Raw genomic sequence first — 17,245 nt, forward strand, 5'->3', positions numbered from 1 at the left:
TTTGTTCATCTTTTGTTCTCTTTTGTTCATCTCTGTTCTATTTCGTAACATGGTATCAGAGCTCTGATTAGAGCTCTGATTGCTACATTTATCTATGGGTGAAGTTGTTGATCCCTCACAAGATCTTTGTTCACCTTACCATGTTAGTTCATCAGATAATTCATCCTTGAATAGAGTTTACTCTCTCATTACACAACAAGAGTGACAAGTTTTTGGTGATCAATCCAAGGCAATGATTGCTACTAGTAAAGGAGGTTATAATAACAATGCTACAACCTATGACATGGGTGGTGGATATGAAAGAGGAAGCTATGGAGGAGGATATACTTCCAAAATTTGCAGTTATTGTGGAAAGACAGGACATACCATTGATACATGCTATAAAAAAGCGTGGTTTTTCACCTCATTTAAAATTTAAAAATCAAAACCATCATCAGAGTCATACAACCTTTCACAATATAAATTTTAACAATAATGAGCAGAATCATGAAGGTTCAAAGTCAGAAGTGGAGTCTCAACAAATTTGTTTTACTCCTGAGCAATATCAAACATTGTTAGCTCTTTTACAACAGGTCAAATCTAGTGACAATGTTTCTAGTCAAGTCTTTGTTATTCCTTCCAACATGACAACACAAACTGGTAATAACTTTATTTCTTCTTTTAGTTCTTGGATTATTGATAGTGGTGCTACTTATCACATTTGTTCATCCTTAACTTACTTCATTTTGTATCATCAAATTGATCCTATTTATGTCAAATTACCAAATGGAAATCAAGTCATTGCCAATTATTCTGGAAGTGTTTTTCTCAATCAAAATCATGTCATAAACAATGTTTTGTATATTCCTTGCTTCACTTTTAATCTTCTTTCAGTAACAAAATTGATTGATAGACTATCTTGTGTTCTTACCTTTGATTCTAATGGTTGTCACATTCAAGACAAAAACTCCTTGAAAATAATTGGTTATGCTAAGATGCAAGATAGACTTTATATACTCAGGATCCCATCTTACCAAAAATTTCAAATTAAACCCCTTGAATCTACACACATCATCAATACTGTTAATGTTAGTGCTAGTGATCTAGAAACCCTTTGGCATTTTCGATTAGGTCATATTTCAAATAAATGTATTGATGTTATCAAGAATAAATTTCCTTATGTTAAATATAACAAATCTTTTTGTATGTGATGTTTGTCATTTTGTAAAGCAAAAAAGACTTTCTTTTCCTATTAGTACATCTAAATCAAAAAAATGCTTTGATTTGATTCATGTAGATATTGGGGACCATATTCAATACCATCAATTCATGGTCATAAATATTTATTGACCATAGTTGATGACTATTCGAGGTACACATGGATTTTTCTTTTGAAACAAAAATCTGAAGTTGTTAAGGTTTTGGAACATTTTTTTATTTTTGTTCAAACACAGTTTGAGACAACAATAAAAATAATAAGAAGTGATAATGGAACTGAGTTTGTCATGACTAATTTTTTTGTCAGTAAAGGAATAATACATCAAACATCATGTGTCAATACTCCACAACAAAATAGTATAGTTGAAAGGAAACATGGTCATTTATTAGATGTAGCAAGAGCTCTTATGATACAATCTCATTTACCCAAAATTTATTGGTCATATTCTGTGATACATGCTGCACATATTATAAACATGCTTCCCACACCTGTTTTAAACTATTCTTCTCCTCATGAAATGCTTTTCAAAACTGATGCAGATTTTAATGGATTAAAGGTGTTTGATTCTTTATGTTATGCTAGCACTTTGTCAACAAATAGAAGAAAATTTGATCCAAGAGCATCAAAATGTGTTTTTATTGGTTTTCAAAGGGACAAAAGGATATATTTTGTTGAATATTCAATTAAGAGAAATTTTTGTGTCTAGGGATGTTGCCTTTTATAAACATGTTTTTCCATACCAAAGGGTTCAAGATACTAGCAATGAAACTAACAGTTCTGACATTAATGATCAAATTTTGTTTGCTGAAGATCAATCTGTCTTAAGTCAACCATCACAAGTCATTCTTGCACCTTGTGATAATACACCTTGTGATAATGTTGAAAATAGCAGTGATAATAATTGTGAGTCAGAAATTGAGGTTTCAGAAGAAGATTGTTCTCATATAGATCAAAACCTCAATGAAAATCATGATATAGAACAAAGTTCTGAATCAGATCCATCTGTTCGAATGAGCACAAAAATAAAAAGACCACCTGAGTATTTAAAGGATTATCATTGTAATCTTAATGTTTCCACTGCATCTTCAAGAGTTAAATATCCTTTGAATTCTGTTTTGTCTTATAGTAATTTATCACCTTCTTACAAATCTTTTGTTATGTCTCTTTCTTCACATGTTGAGCCAAACACTTATTTTGAAGCTATGAAACATGACTGTTGGAGAAAAGCTATACAATGTGAGATATCTGCTTTAGAGTTAAATCAAACTTTGGAGACTGCTCTTCTGCCTAAGAACAAAGCTGCCATAGGTTGCAAATGGGTATTCAAAATAAAATATAAGGCTGATGGGACAATTGAAAGGTATAAAGCAAGGTTAGTGGCAAAGGGATATACACAAACATAAGGCATTTACTACCTTGATACTTTCTCTCCAGTAGCAAAGATGACCACCATAAGGTTGCTTCTTTCTTTAACTTCTATTTATAATTGGGAATTGAAACAATTAGACATAAACAATGCCTTTTTACATGGATATTTGAAAGAAGATGTATACATGGTTGCTCCTCTTGGATTGACTTCTATTCCACCAGGAAAAGTTTGTAAACTAAAAAAGGGTTTATATGGCCTTTGTAGAAGAAACAAATTTCTCAGCTGCTAAGGGCATGGAGGAGTTGTGTATCTGGGAGGGGGAGGACTATTGCCGGTCAAAAGGGGTAAAGGCAGGAAAAGAGGTGGAGGAAAAAGATGAACAGTGTTCGTAAAAGACAAATCCGCCAATTGTGGGCTCTATTTCGAATTTTAAAAGTTGTTAGGGGAAAAGTCATGAAGCTATAACGATTTTGGCAAGGAAGGAGCAGAAGGTGTCGGTAGGGGTTGACATCTTTCCCTCTGATCAAGTCTGCGGAGTAGTGTCTCGTAGTGCCCCTATACAAGCTGAGGTGGCACGCCTAGTGATGGATGTTGAATGTGTGAATAATAAAAAAGAACTATATGTGGGATCGGGCTGTGAAAGGATGATGAAAGCCCACTCTCTAGAAGTGGATAGTGGCGGGCTTGAGAAAAGGTTAGTAGAAGTGGGCCTTGACTCGAGGGGTATTATTGGAAACTCTTGCAAGGGGGGGTGAGCTTAACAGGTGGCCCATTAGTGCGGAACCTCATTCCCCCACGTCAACCCATCTCTGAAGATAGCTTCTCTGGAGTAGTTGTGTTAGAGAAATGGTCGACGTCATATGTGTACGAAGGGGAAATGGTGAAGCCTATGAAAGGTGTTAACGATGACGATGGAATAATGGGAGCGACAAGGTTTGACGAGGCTTCCTCACACTCAGTAGAAGAGGGGGGATTAAAGGTGAGAAGGGCTGCTACTTCCTCACCACGGAGGAGAAAGAAGAAAGCGTTGGCAGTGCTAGGGGACTCATACTCCCATCCGAGGAGGTAAGCAAGGATTGGCGCGAGGATGACCAAGGAGGCTCAAACTTCCATTTTAAGGGATGACTTGTCCCTCGCCTCAATTTTGGATATGGACATCAGCAATTGTAACATACGTCTAAGGACATCTCGTAATCTGGACAAATCACCCAAATTATGGGAATCTGGCAAGAGATTTGGCTTTTCATGCCGTGGAGACGAAGAGGAGGTCATCAATGAATATGTCTGTATGGAAGCAAGAGATGCGGGGGTGGCGATCTGTCCTAAGGAAGGTAATAGGAAAGGTAACTTATGTTAATTGTGAATCTCAATATCAGAGGTATGGGGGGAAATACAAAAACTAGGTATTTGAGTAATATTATAAGGAGTGAGGGGGCGGATTTTGTGTGTATTCAAGAAACTAAGTCAAAAGTGTTCTCTGATGCTAAATGCTTTTCTCTGTGGGGGGACAACAATATTGGTTGGTTACATTATGAAGGGGTTACTGGAAGTGGTGGTTTGTTATCGTTGTGGCATAAGGAGGCTTTTTGTTACAACAGTCATTTGATGGGAAAAGGGTTCATTGATGTGTTCGGAACCTACTCCAAAGCTAATGTCAAATGTGTAATAGTAAATGTTTATGCTGCCTGCAACCTAAGAGACAAAAAGATGCTTTGGGAGGAGATGTCTAATGTGAAAGCTTCTTCGCAAGATATGGTATGGTGTTTCTGTGGTGACTTCAATGCCATTAGAAGTCGTAATGAAAGGAAGGGTAGAACGAATAGGGAAGACCAGTCCAGTGAGATCGTAGGGTTCAACAGGTTCATTGATTCAAACCTTTTGTTTGATCTACCAATTGTGGGCAAGAAATTCACGTGGTTCAACTCTAATGGTATGACAAAGAGTAGGCTGGATAGAGTTCTTATTACTGAGGAGTGGTTAGATTGTTGGCCCATGTGCATGCAGTATGTGCAACGAAGGGAGGTGTCGGACCACTGTGCCATTGTGGTGAAGTCTTTGCTTAAAGACTGGGGGCCAAAGCCCTTTCGATCAATCAATGCTTGGTTGTCGGAGAGGGGTTTTTGTGAAATGGTGAAGGATAAATGGTGTTCCTACTCGGTTCAGGGGAGTGACTTCCATATGTTTAAAGAGAAGTTGAAGCGGCTGAAGGGTGATCTAAAAACCTGGAACAGGGATGTGTTTGGTAATATTGTCTCAAGTAAGAAGAAGATCCTGCAGGAAATTGAGGAGTTTGATTGCCAAGATTGCTCTGGTGATATTACGGTTACTGGTAGGGTGAAGAGGTGTGAGCTGGTTTGTAGTTTGAGAGAGATAGATAAGAAGCTTGATTCTCTTATGTTCCAAAAAGCTAGAGTAAACTGGCTTAATAATGGAGACTCGTGCTCTAAGTTCTATCATTCAACCTTGAGATGGAGAAGACATAGAAATGAAGTGAAAGGTGTGGAGGTTGGGGGCCAATGGTGTGAGGAACCCGGTACTGTACGTCTAGAAGCAAGGAAGCTCTTTGAAAACAGATTTAAATCAACGAAGGATTTTGGTGTGAGGCTGGATGGGGTTGAGTTCAAAACCCTCTCCTCTGAAGACAGTATGAGCTTAATAGCTGAGTTTACTGAGGAAGAAATAAGAAATGCGGTGTGGCAGTGTGAAGGTACAAAGAGTCCAGGTCCTGATGGCTTCAACTTCAACTTTCTCAAGAATAGTTGGGATTTCTTAAAAGAAGAGATAGTGGCAGCAGTGCTCATTTTCCATGAAACTGGTTTTATACCCAAAGGCTGTAATGCCTCATTCATAGCTTTGGTCCCCAAAGTTAAGGACCCGTCCACTCTTGACCAATATAGACCTATTTCCTTGGTGGGTGCTTTGTATAAAATTATTGCAAAGGTTTTGGCGGAAAGGATCAAGAAAGTTCTAGCGTCTGTGATTGATGAAAGCCAATCGGCTTTTCTAAAGAATAGAGGTATTCTTGATAGTGTGCTTATGGCTAATGAGATGGTGAAGGACTTGAAGAGGGGAGGGAGGAGCGGATTATGCTTAAAAATAGACTTTGAAAAAGCGTACGACTCAGTTAGATGGGAGTTCCTTTATGATATATGCTTCAGAGGCTGGGTTTTCATAATAGGTGGATTTTGTGGGTGAAAGGGTGTTTGGAAAGTGCTACGGTGTCAGTTCTCATAAATGGGAGTCCTACGAAGGAATTTAAACCGTCTAGAGGGTTGAGACAGGGTGACCCTTTAGCACCGTTCCTTTTTATAGTGGTTACAGAAGGCCTTGCAGGGCTAGTAAGGCAAGTTGTGAAGGCTAATATGTTTAATGGCCTTAAAATCGGTAGGAAGAAGGTTGATTTGAGTCTTCTTCAGTTTGCAGACGATACTTTGTTCCTTTGTGAGGATTCCTATGCCAATGTTGTCACTCTCAAGGCTATTCTTAGGGGCTTTGAGCTGGCTTCGGGTTTAAAGATCAACTTCCATAAGTCGAAGTTAGCAGTCATCAATGTCATCCAAAGAGACTTAGATTGCTACACTAAGACTCTGAACTGTGCACATATGGGTGTCCCTTTTAAGTATTTGGGTTTAGAAGTGGGAGGCAATCCAAGAAAGATGAAGTTCTGGGAGCCTATGTTAAATGACTTAAAGTCGAGACTCAGTGTGTGGAAGGGGAGAAACTTATCTATGGCAAGTAGAATTTGTTTAATAAAATCTGTTATTTCGGCCTTGCCGCTGTGGGGTTGGGGAATGGAGAACATATCGATATCATGGGTAAGTTGGAAAACCATTTGTAAACCAAGAGAGGAAGGAGGGTTAGGTATAAGAGACATCCTTAAGTTTAATGTTGCGCTATTAGCCAAGTGGAGATGGCGTTGTATTTCGAGCGAGAAAGGGAAGTGGAAAGACTGCTTGGATTCTAAGTACGGGTTGGAGTGTGGTGCTGCCCAAATACCAGTCAAACTTCAATCCTGGTGGTGGAAAGACTTAAGAAAGGTTTGTGGGGAGGGAGGAGGCAATGGATGGTTTCATGAAGTGCTGGGCTGGAAAATGGGGAGTAGTGATAAAGTAAGGTTTTGGGAGGATGTTTGGGAAGGAAATGCCAACCTTAAATCGATGTTCCCTATATTGTTTTCCTTGTCGTTGAACCAAGGTCAAAGAGTGGAGGAGGTAGGAAGGGGGGATGATTCGGTATGGAAGTGGTCATTAAGGTGGAGGCGAGACCGTTTTGAATGGGAAATCCCGATGGAGCTGGAGCTTGGTATGCAAATATCTAGGGCCATTGTCTCTAAGGACGTGAAGGATGTCCAAGTATGGTCTTGTGAGGAATCTGGATGCTTTATAGTGAGTTCAGCTTATGATTACCTTGATAAGCTTGATAGGGGACCACAATACGATGCTTTTAAGTACTTATGGAAGGCAAAGGCGTTCCCGAATGTTTTGATCACAACTTGGAGGGCACTGCTTGGTAGACTACCTACCAGGGAGAGTTTGGACAGGAAAGGTGATGGAAACCAACCAGCCACATACATCCACATAATGATGATGAAGAAGAAGCATTGGATTTGATGACAAATCCTTTTCAAGAGGGATGGCATGATGGAAGAGACCCAAGCCCATGATAGAAAAAGCCCAAGCCCAAGCCCAAATACAAGTTCAAGCTTCAGCTCAAGCCCAACAAATAGAAGATACGGGCTAACTAAGCATCATTGGATGTCTTTCTTTTGTAATTACTTTTGAGTATTTTTAGTAGAACATAAAGGGAGGTGTAGATATAAATATAAGAGGTGCAAATGTATAAAGCTAAGCCACACCTTCCATGTGACATAAAAAGAAGGTGTAGGTGTAGATTTAGGAGGTGCAAAAAAAAAAAGAAACCAAGTCACACTTTCCTTGTGACTAGGAATTGGCTCATTTGAATTTCCCTCCACTTTCTTTTGAATTTCCAGCCCTCTAAACACTATAAATAAGAAGGTTTGGCTCATGTATTTGCAAGATTAATTGAATAGTGAAATGCTGCCAAAATTGTGTCATTCTCACTCCTTGCCTAAACTCTCTTAGGAATAGGCTTTTAATCTTCAAACCTTCACCTACAAAGGGAGTTGGCCGAACCACTCCTACTCTTCATACTTCTCATGCATCTCCAAGGCTATCACAACTCTTAGGAGAGCCTTGTTTCGCCAACAATCCATGGAGCTTCCGCTAGTTCACCTCAAAAACGCAAAGAAGATACAAATCCATCATTTGGTTGCTATTGAACACAACTGTGTGTCCTCTGTGTCAGAGGACGGAGGAATCGTGCCAACACCTGTTCCTGGAATGCAATATTGCAGTACAAATCTGGAACATGTGTTCCAGATGGAACGACATTTTGTCTGTCCAACATAACCAGTTTATGACCCACTTTGAGAGTTTTCATCTGCCTCAAAGTAATAATAAACAAAATTTGATCTGAAAAGGAGTGTGGGTTGCTATAGTAAGGTGTTTATGGGAGCATAGAAACCATGCTGTGTTCAACCAAGGTGTAGCAGATGCGGAAGAAGTCCTTCATAATGCCCAACTGGTTATGGCTGAAATACAAGTCAAAACACTTTAATTTCTCCTTTGCTGAATGGGTGATGAACCCCCTTCTGTGCATCAGCAACTGTAAATGAGTGAGTCCTGTAGGCTCCTTTTCCAGGGGCTATGGCAGGGAAGGATGGCTAGGAGGGTCTGGGTAGGAGGTGCACAGTGTGTTTTTCTGTTGTGTTCAGGAGTGTAGGAGTGTCTTTGTGGTTGGCTGTACGCTGAAGCGTTGCTCTGTGGAACATCTATCTCAATGGTTACCCTTACTCAAAATTCTTGTTTCTACAGGGGTGGATGAGGAAGTAGGAAAATGCGTTATGATTCACGTGAAGCTTAGTGAGTTCTTCTAAGCTATAGGAGACCTAAGTTCTGGTTGAGGATGTTGTTAAGAAATAGTATGTTGGTTGCTGGTCTTGTGGGGCAGAAGTAGTACGTTGGCTATTGAGATGTACTTAAGGTGTTGATCCTATTGGAGTGCCAACCCTTGGTATGGTTTGTGCCGCATAGCAATTCTGAGAGATGGATGATTAAAAAAGAGTTGCGACATGAAAGGGTGGAAGGTTTGTTCTGGTGGATTGGAAGTTAATGTAGTCTATGCTGGATGGGTCTAGTTTTGAGCAAGCATAGTTAGACGCTTTAATACTGTGGAGGATGAGAGTATTGGAATTGAATATGTTGGAAGGTTCTGGAGCCAACGGAATGAGAAAAGGTGGCATGGCAAGGTGGTATTTTGATACGTGGGTGAACCATAGTCAAAGAAGCAGAGGAATGCTCTGAAAGGGAGCCACATAATTATTTTTATTACAGTATTAGAAATATAGAATTTCTAGAATTTTGGAGATTCTGGTGTGAAAGAGTTGGCCAATCCAGAGGGCTTATAGCATAGTTGATGCAGCTGTTATGCATTTTATGCAATAAACAGCTTTTATTGTGATAGCTTTTACTGCGGTAGCTTATGGGTTGTTGCTAACATATGAGACCCTCTAAAGAGGTCTCTACATCATTTGAATACCCTGTAGTATCTTGTTAATTCAATTTTATTCTTTGTTGATAAAAAAAAATCTATAAACAAAAGAGTTAAATATCTTAAAATTGATTTTTATTCTTAATTTAAACTTTAGAACCCTTAAGTACTTGTAATAAGTACACTATTAAAATGGATTCTTGTAAATATTTTTACGTGACAAATAAATTTATATTAAAAATTTATAATAAAGATGAAAACTAATTTTATGTAAAAGTAAATGAAGGAAAAATATATTTAACGCATGAAGCTCGTATAAAATAAAACTTTTTGAAAATTAACTATGCATTGTACTCATTATCTTATTCATTGATTAACTATGCATTGTACTCATTAAAACAAAACTAAATAATATCCTACTTTACTCACTAGCCTTTACCTAAGTCTACCGTTGCCAAATGCTGCTATATTCTCTTCTACAAGGTTGTTAGCATATTCTCTTTTACAAGGTTTTCTTTTTGGAATTGATGTAGTCTTGGAGTAAAAACAGGGAGCAGCAGGTGTGTTAGTGTGGAACATTCAGACCAAATTTATGGACTTGGTTGGATTGTTGTATTGTAAGCAAAGTAGGTATGCCTTAGTAAGAATAATCTTTTAGATGGTTTCTGGATTTTTTTTTAAATATTTCTTTTTTAATTCATTTAATTTTTTGTTAAAAAAAAATCCTACTTTACTCTATCATCTTTCTTCCTTAAATTTTAGAGTTTGTGCGGTTTTTCTTCTCCTTCTCCTTTTGAAAGCATCAATTTTTTTTTATATAAATATTCTTCATGACGTCTCCTAATAGCAGGAACTCTTTTTATTCTTTGTATAGTACCAAAATCCTCAACCCTCTCTCACTAGTGCAAAATGTGCCAATTACTCACCATTTTGACATTAAATGTCGAAATATACAATTTTAAAAAAATGTGGTGGTGGTTTTTGTAAATATTTCAAATATAGATTCAAGGTAAACATTCATTTTTATGTCACACATGTTAATGTTAAGATCCAATATAAATATCCATATTTACATAAAAAACTTACATCATTTGATGTAAATTAGCAATTTTACATAGAATTTGAGAGTCCGACGTAAAACTATTTAAAACATACACAATGCTTCTACTTCCTATATTTTTGGCACACAAGTTTATGAATTTTCTCTCCTTCTCCAGCAGCGACAACAACGATTATGCATTTGTGGTTGACCATCTTTGTGTTGTGCTTCCATCTTTATGTCTCATTTGTGGCGGTGAGTTTTTCTCTCCAATTTCATTGGAGTTGTTAGAAATTAGCTCACAAATTCATTACACCATCTATCCCTACAAATGAGTAATAAATGATAACGAAGAACTTGCAAGAACAGTTAAAAGGTTAAACAAAAGGAGTAACAAAATAAAACGTACAAAGAAATTTAATGTGGTTAAATTGAAATGTTAACTAATTTTAACTTATATTCACTTTAAAAAATTCACTAAGAACAAATATTAAAAGTCAAAGTGAACTCTTAATTTTAGGACTGGTCTGGTTTAGTTTTCTGGAAGTAGATAATAGCATATGCCCCTGGTTCAATATCTGCAGTTGAAACCATGTAATAACTAGCTAAAGTCAAATTTGTTAAGGAATGGAGGGTGTCATAATGCTAATCTTAGTAATAGCGTAGTGAAATTTTTAAACATAATAACAAGTGTTACTTAAGACTTTTACTATGGATGGGACAAAAAAAAGGAAATGAATGAAGGCAGAGAAGGAAATGCTAGGAGGAGGAAAGGGAGTGTATGAGGAGAGGCAGTTTCTAGTTGAACGTTGGCACAGGTTGGAAAGTGCAAGGAAGATAGCAGCAAACACAAAAGAGCAGCAAGTGATCAACAAAGGCAGATTATTGGTTATATGCTGGAGTGAATAAGGATACGGTAATATGTTGGAGCAAGAAATTTGGTGCCAACACAACCTATCTCTTGATGGGGCTGGTACACCAAGCCAACAAGGAACTACACGGGCATTCTGCTTTCATCTTTTTCCACGTTAAAATTTTAGATTATTGTTTCAAATTTTTGAAATTAAAAAAAAAAACATAATTTTGAGATAATTATAATATTTATCTCCAGTACTAAATTACAAGATTGAAATATTAAGAAAATGTTTTAAATTTTGATAAACTACTAGGAAAATCTTTCAAATTATTTAAGATATATTGTATAAGTTTTTTTTTATAAGTAATAATGAATAATTAAATATGTGTTATTTAAAGAATGATAAACCCTTATAACTAAATCTGTATAAGTAAATATTTAAATAATTTAAAGTATAGGATTAAATCGTTTAAATTTTAAATTATTTTAGTTAAATATGTTAAATTGATCAATATAATCCAACCCTATTCATCTCCCCCACTGAGAGCACATTTGATGCAATCAAAATTCCATTAACTCCAATAAACAACATCATTGCCACATAATTGACATATTTTGGCATTTATAATTGTTATCCAGAAATCAACTCCTGCCACGCATAAAACATGCAGCATGGATGATAGATTCTTCTGTTGACTTTTTGCCGATAAAAAAAAAAGAAACTTTATTATCTCTATGTGCATACTTAATTGTGGAAGGGCATATTTGGTTGTCTTATTTGTGCTACTTTTGTTTAATAATGCTTAGTCGTTTGCAATTGGGATTAGTATTGGTAAACCTGAATAATTTGCTTTGTATGTTGCTCTGTGAATTGTCATATACAACATATAAATAATAAAGACACTTTGGTTCCATAAAACAGCTTCCTCTCCAATGGCAAAGCAAGTCTCAGTTATCAACTCTTCCTACTGTGCTCCTCACTCTATCTCTCTACAAATTAATACTGAGAAAGGAGCCACTTACAATGAAAAGGATGATCGTCTCTTTTATACTGACGATACTTTTTTCACACTTCACAACCGTCGTGTCTTACATGATGATGCAGAAAACCCCATCGTCACTCTATACAATAAGGTTTGGTTGCTCATGCATCTAGCAATACTCATTCTCAAGTTAATTAAATATTCGCCTATCTGCAAAAATAATCTCCAGTTATAAATTTTTCATTCTAGCCTCTAACTTAACCATGCTGTTCTTATTACCGTTGACACCTAAAGCCACGGATATAAAACCGTTGATACTTTAAGCAACAATTTTCTAAATGTGACTTTATAATAGATTATTAAAAAAAAAAATATTGGGAACACGATTTCTTCTTTCCTCTCTTTTGAAAAATGCATAAGCTCTCCCGCCTCTACAAGACTAACTCTCCCTCGTGTTTTTCCTCCTTTATTTCTCACTGTGCGTCCTCACCATCTTCGTGTCCGTCCTCACCGTGCGTGTTTCACGTTCTTCCTCTCACCGTCTTCGTCTAAGGTTCTTCCTCTCACCGTCTTTGTCTTACGTTCTTCCTCTGGCGTTGTTAGATTTGTTTGAATGATTTTTTTTATTGTTTTTTTTAGGATTTTAGGGTTTTAGGCGTTTTTCCTCTAGCATTCTTTGCAATGTTCACGGTTTTATATTTTGGGGCAACATTTTGAATTCGTCATTGTTAAATTCAAAGGTGATATCTGTTTTCCATGCAGAATTTATTTAGAGAAGTAGAATTGAAATGGCAAAAATCCTACCTAATAACCAAACTGCCAGTTCACTGATTAAAACAATTCAGGGAAAAAAAACCTGTTTTAAGTCCAAACCCCTAGTTCAAGTGTTAATTTGTGATGAAATGTGCTATTTCACAAAGATGTTTTTGTTTCTTTGCTCCAAATGTCTATATGTCTCATCAAATATAGAAAATGGGAGCCATGAAGTTAATGTCCCACAGGAATGGACCCTTGACTAGATTCTCTGTCTCATGTGGCAGATGCTTAAGGTTGCAACTATTTGTCTCAAAACATCTAACTTTAGGACCTTCTTTCTTTTTGGTTTCAATTAGAAAACTGTAATTGTTCTAACCAAAGATGGTAGGAGTAAACAATGGGCTGCAATAGTTGGTCTATGGAAGTGGTAGCGTAGGGTTGATGAGTCTAGTTTCTCTGGCAGTTCATGATGGTGGACGCCATGTTCTGGGGTTTGTTCTCTCTCTCTTAATCTCATTCTATGTGCATATATTATATATATAGACCAACTTGATTATTCTGTTGATTGGTACAACGAAGTGGGTTGTGATGTTTAATCCTTCTGTTTTGCCTACTGACCCGTGCGTGTTTCCCTGTTTCCTAAGAAATGTGTTATGTAGAGGACATCATTGGATAAAACTCATGCATCGTTGTGGGGAATTCAAATTGGTCTTCAAATAATCATTTTTCCTCTTATAAAATATTTCCACCTCTGTCTTTTTGACTGATGGTGTGCAAGAAGAAGAAGAAAACAAGTTGTACTGACAAATACCTTTAATTGATAGGATATATCTCTATTGAACCTGATTTAGGCCAAAAGAAAGATGTAAAATCCTTTGTTTTAGACTTGGTTGAACAAGTTTATCATGAATGATTGCTCTGTTTATCCGTTTTCTCTAAAGCTTACACATTTTTAAAGAAAAGATTGAAAAAGATGCTATAGAAAAATTTGAGCTTTGGACGAGTCACACTCAATTTTAAATATGTGAAAATAAGTAATTCAAATAAAATTCTCCTAATGAAAATAATAAATTATGAACAAGATTACTAAGTTAAGGAAGTCAATGAACGACCTCTAGAAGTTGAAAATTTAAAACATAATGTATTTGATGTAACTGAATTATGAGAAAGTGGATACATCTGATGGTGTGCATCATTGACATGCAAAGTTTTATAAGAGGGTGAAAGCACCTCTTTCTTTTTTACTGATGGGAGATGCAAAGTTTTCAAGGGTGAAAGCACCGATTCATCTGAATTGCTATTTTGGGTGAAGAAAATCAAGAAATCACCTGGGATAACTAAATTAAACGTGTTCCTCGCAAACAACCAAGACAAAAAAAGAAAAGAAAAAGTGACTTTAGAGTGATCATTTTTGGAAGTAAAAGCTCGTGCACTGTTTATGCCGGTGAATCTCCTAACATCGTAGCCAAAGTATGAGTACTGAGTTAGTATATCTTTTTATATATATATTAGTAATTCTTTGTTTTTGATAAGTAGTAAATTTAAATATATTATGCTAATAATATATGCATGTTTCTTTCTTTATGTAGATGGAGAATAATGGTGGCTTCAATGTCTTCGTCAATCCTAATATACACTACGCATTCATAGTGACACTACTTACGATTATGATTGTTAAGACATGAAATGTCCTGATGATCAGCCCAAGGATAGAATGAATAAAACTATTTTAAAATTAAAACAGGTATAAAACGGTGATTGTGAGTAAAACCGTCGTTTACCAATTACTTTGGTTTAAAACAACGGTTTCACTTACAATCACCGTTTTATACCAAAGCGCTTTGGTATAAAACGGTGATTTTACTTAATAACCTTCGTTTTAGACTCATTTTATTATCCTAAATCAAAGTGCGCCACTTACGCTTTCGTTTTTCGTTTGTCTTTTCGCGTACTCTCTTGCTCTTTGGTTCTTCTCCATTATGACATTCTCTATTGTAAGTTTTTCCTCCTTCAATTTCACTCATTGCATTCTTTATTGCTTATTATTTTGTCTTTCTCTTATTGGTTTCATTGGTTTTGGTTTTTGTTGTCGCTGCCACTCTTTCATTAGTGAACTTCGCTCCTCCACGGTTTTGTGCTTCTTTGCTACCAACATCGTTTCGTTGTCGTTGCTCGTCGCCACCATTGTCCTTCACCATCGGTTCTGCCCACACACAAGGTTGATTGGTGTTTTTAATATTTTAATATTTTTTTAGTATTATTAATTTTTATATTTAATATTTATTATAATTTATATTTATTATTAATTTATATTATGTTAATTGTTAGGGTTTAGGATTAGAATAAAATTATTAATTTGTTATTGTTAGATTATAACAGAATTATTAGTTTGTTACATTGTAATTAGAGTAATACTATTTAGTATTTATAATTAATTTAATAATTTGTAATTAGATTTTGTAATTAGATTATAAATAATTTTTTGATTTTTAATTGATATTTTTTATTATGTATAATTCTATTGAATGTATATTTATAATTCTGGGATACGTTTTGGTATTGAGTTCGAAGATGTTCGACCCTCGACAATTGTTTCCTGTATGAGACCCTTAATTTCCCGTTTGAGATTTAATACATGTATTTTTCTACTACTCCAATTGTAATTTTTTTTAAAAACATTTTATAAAAAGTAGAGGAGGTTTTAGGACAGTAATTGTATTGAGTCTTGAATTGTCCAGGTGGACATTTTGAGAAGAACAATAATTTTTATTAGTTCAATAGTACATAACTTGTAATTGAAATGTCATATATATTTTACATAATTTTGGTTCATAGCACTTCGTGTTGTTTTTTAGTGCATATTTGATTGTGGAGATTTTGTGTCACCACTTTCATTTCGTGTTATCTGAAGACCAATGCGAAATGTTGCCGAAATTTTGTTAAATATAAGGAATGCTGACTAAAATTATGTACAATTAAATTAATAAAAGGGAATCTTCTTGAATGAGATAAGTTCATACCTATAAAAAAAATGTGAGATTTCACATGCATTAGTGAACACCTCAATGACCATTACAGAACATAATGGATTGAGATTGGATAATAATTTCGTCCACATAAGTGATGAGTACGAAAGAGGAGTAGAAAAATTTATACAATTTGCGCAACGTAAAGCCAATAATAGTGGTCATGATGGAGTAAAGTTTAGGTGTCTGGGTGTTAATTGTTTGAACGGAAGGAGATTGGATGTTAACAAAATCAAGGAGCACCTTCTATGTGATGAGTTTCTACGATCTTATACAACATAGACATGACATGGTGAATTATTAAATTTACCAAGTTTTTTCGTATCCGAAGAATAGGTTCAGTCCACCATGGATTATACAGTACATGGTGAAGTAGATGACGATCGATTGGAGAATATGATTCATGATGTTGGAGCTGAGTCTTTTGTAGAAGTGCATGGACTAAAAAACTCTCATAATAGACGGTAGTTATGACCTATAACCGTCATCTATACCTCTCAAGGAAGGAAATAGACGGTGGTTTTGTATAATAACCATCGTCTATTCCCTTCCCTAGTATTGTATAGTCATATTTGATTTTTGTTATACACTACGGTTGATCAAAAGAATCGCGTCTAGATGTGACTTATAAATGGTGATTTTGCAACCATTGTTTATTCTCCAATAGTATAGACTATGTGCTGATAGATAATTGTTTTAAAATCGCTCAAAAAATCGTAGTCTAAGAACTTTTCTGCACTAGTGTAATGACAAAATCGTGATGGAGCTCTAAGCTTCAAAGTAGACAATACATCGAATATGGTGATTGACCGTAATAATATTATCTTAAGGGACTTAAGATCTTGAGATCAGAACATTAATATCATCAGTAAAAATTGACGAGATTTCAAAATAATTAATCATATAATATATTATTGATTTTTATTTCTTTTCAGTCGCATAATCACATTTGTTACAAATATAAATCAACTCAATTTTTCTCAATCTAAATTTTTTTTTTCTCATTCTTTTTTATCACTTATGTATACTTAATGACATAATTAACCTAATGTCATCACGAGGATGACTGCCTAATAATTTATCATATTCTCTTAACAATCACATTTTTTCGGTAAATAAAGGACTTATAGATAAAAAAAATTTGGTATTAATTCCTTTATAAAAAAATCTAAATCAAATAAATTTTAATGTGATGTTCTCTAAGATCTAACCCCTCCTTATTAATTCCCCACAAAAAGAAGTGACTTACGGCACAATACAATATTTTTTTTATAAACATCATCTTTAACTCTCATTGTCAGATCAATTCGAAAGTTGACATTTATTTTTTATCAAAGTATGTTTTTAATCAGTGGTGGGTATGTTTTATAATGATTTATCAGTAATATGTTTTTTTATTAGTAAATAATAGAATAAAATAAATTAGAAGAATAAACCAGTACCAACTT

The 17,245-nt window shown here is 35.4% G+C and overlaps 1 protein-coding gene across 1 annotated transcript in view; it reads right to left on the bottom strand.

Annotated features, from left to right (window-relative positions):
* Positions 1-17,245, bottom strand: part of LOC137823902 (protein LURP-one-related 10-like) — a 56,344-nt gene that overhangs the window by 4,476 nt on the left and 34,623 nt on the right. The window lies entirely within an intron of this gene.

This window comes from Phaseolus vulgaris, chromosome 8 (genome assembly GCF_000499845.2).
Source record: "Phaseolus vulgaris cultivar G19833 chromosome 8, P. vulgaris v2.0, whole genome shotgun sequence".
Taxonomy (NCBI): domain Eukaryota; kingdom Viridiplantae; phylum Streptophyta; class Magnoliopsida; order Fabales; family Fabaceae; genus Phaseolus; species Phaseolus vulgaris.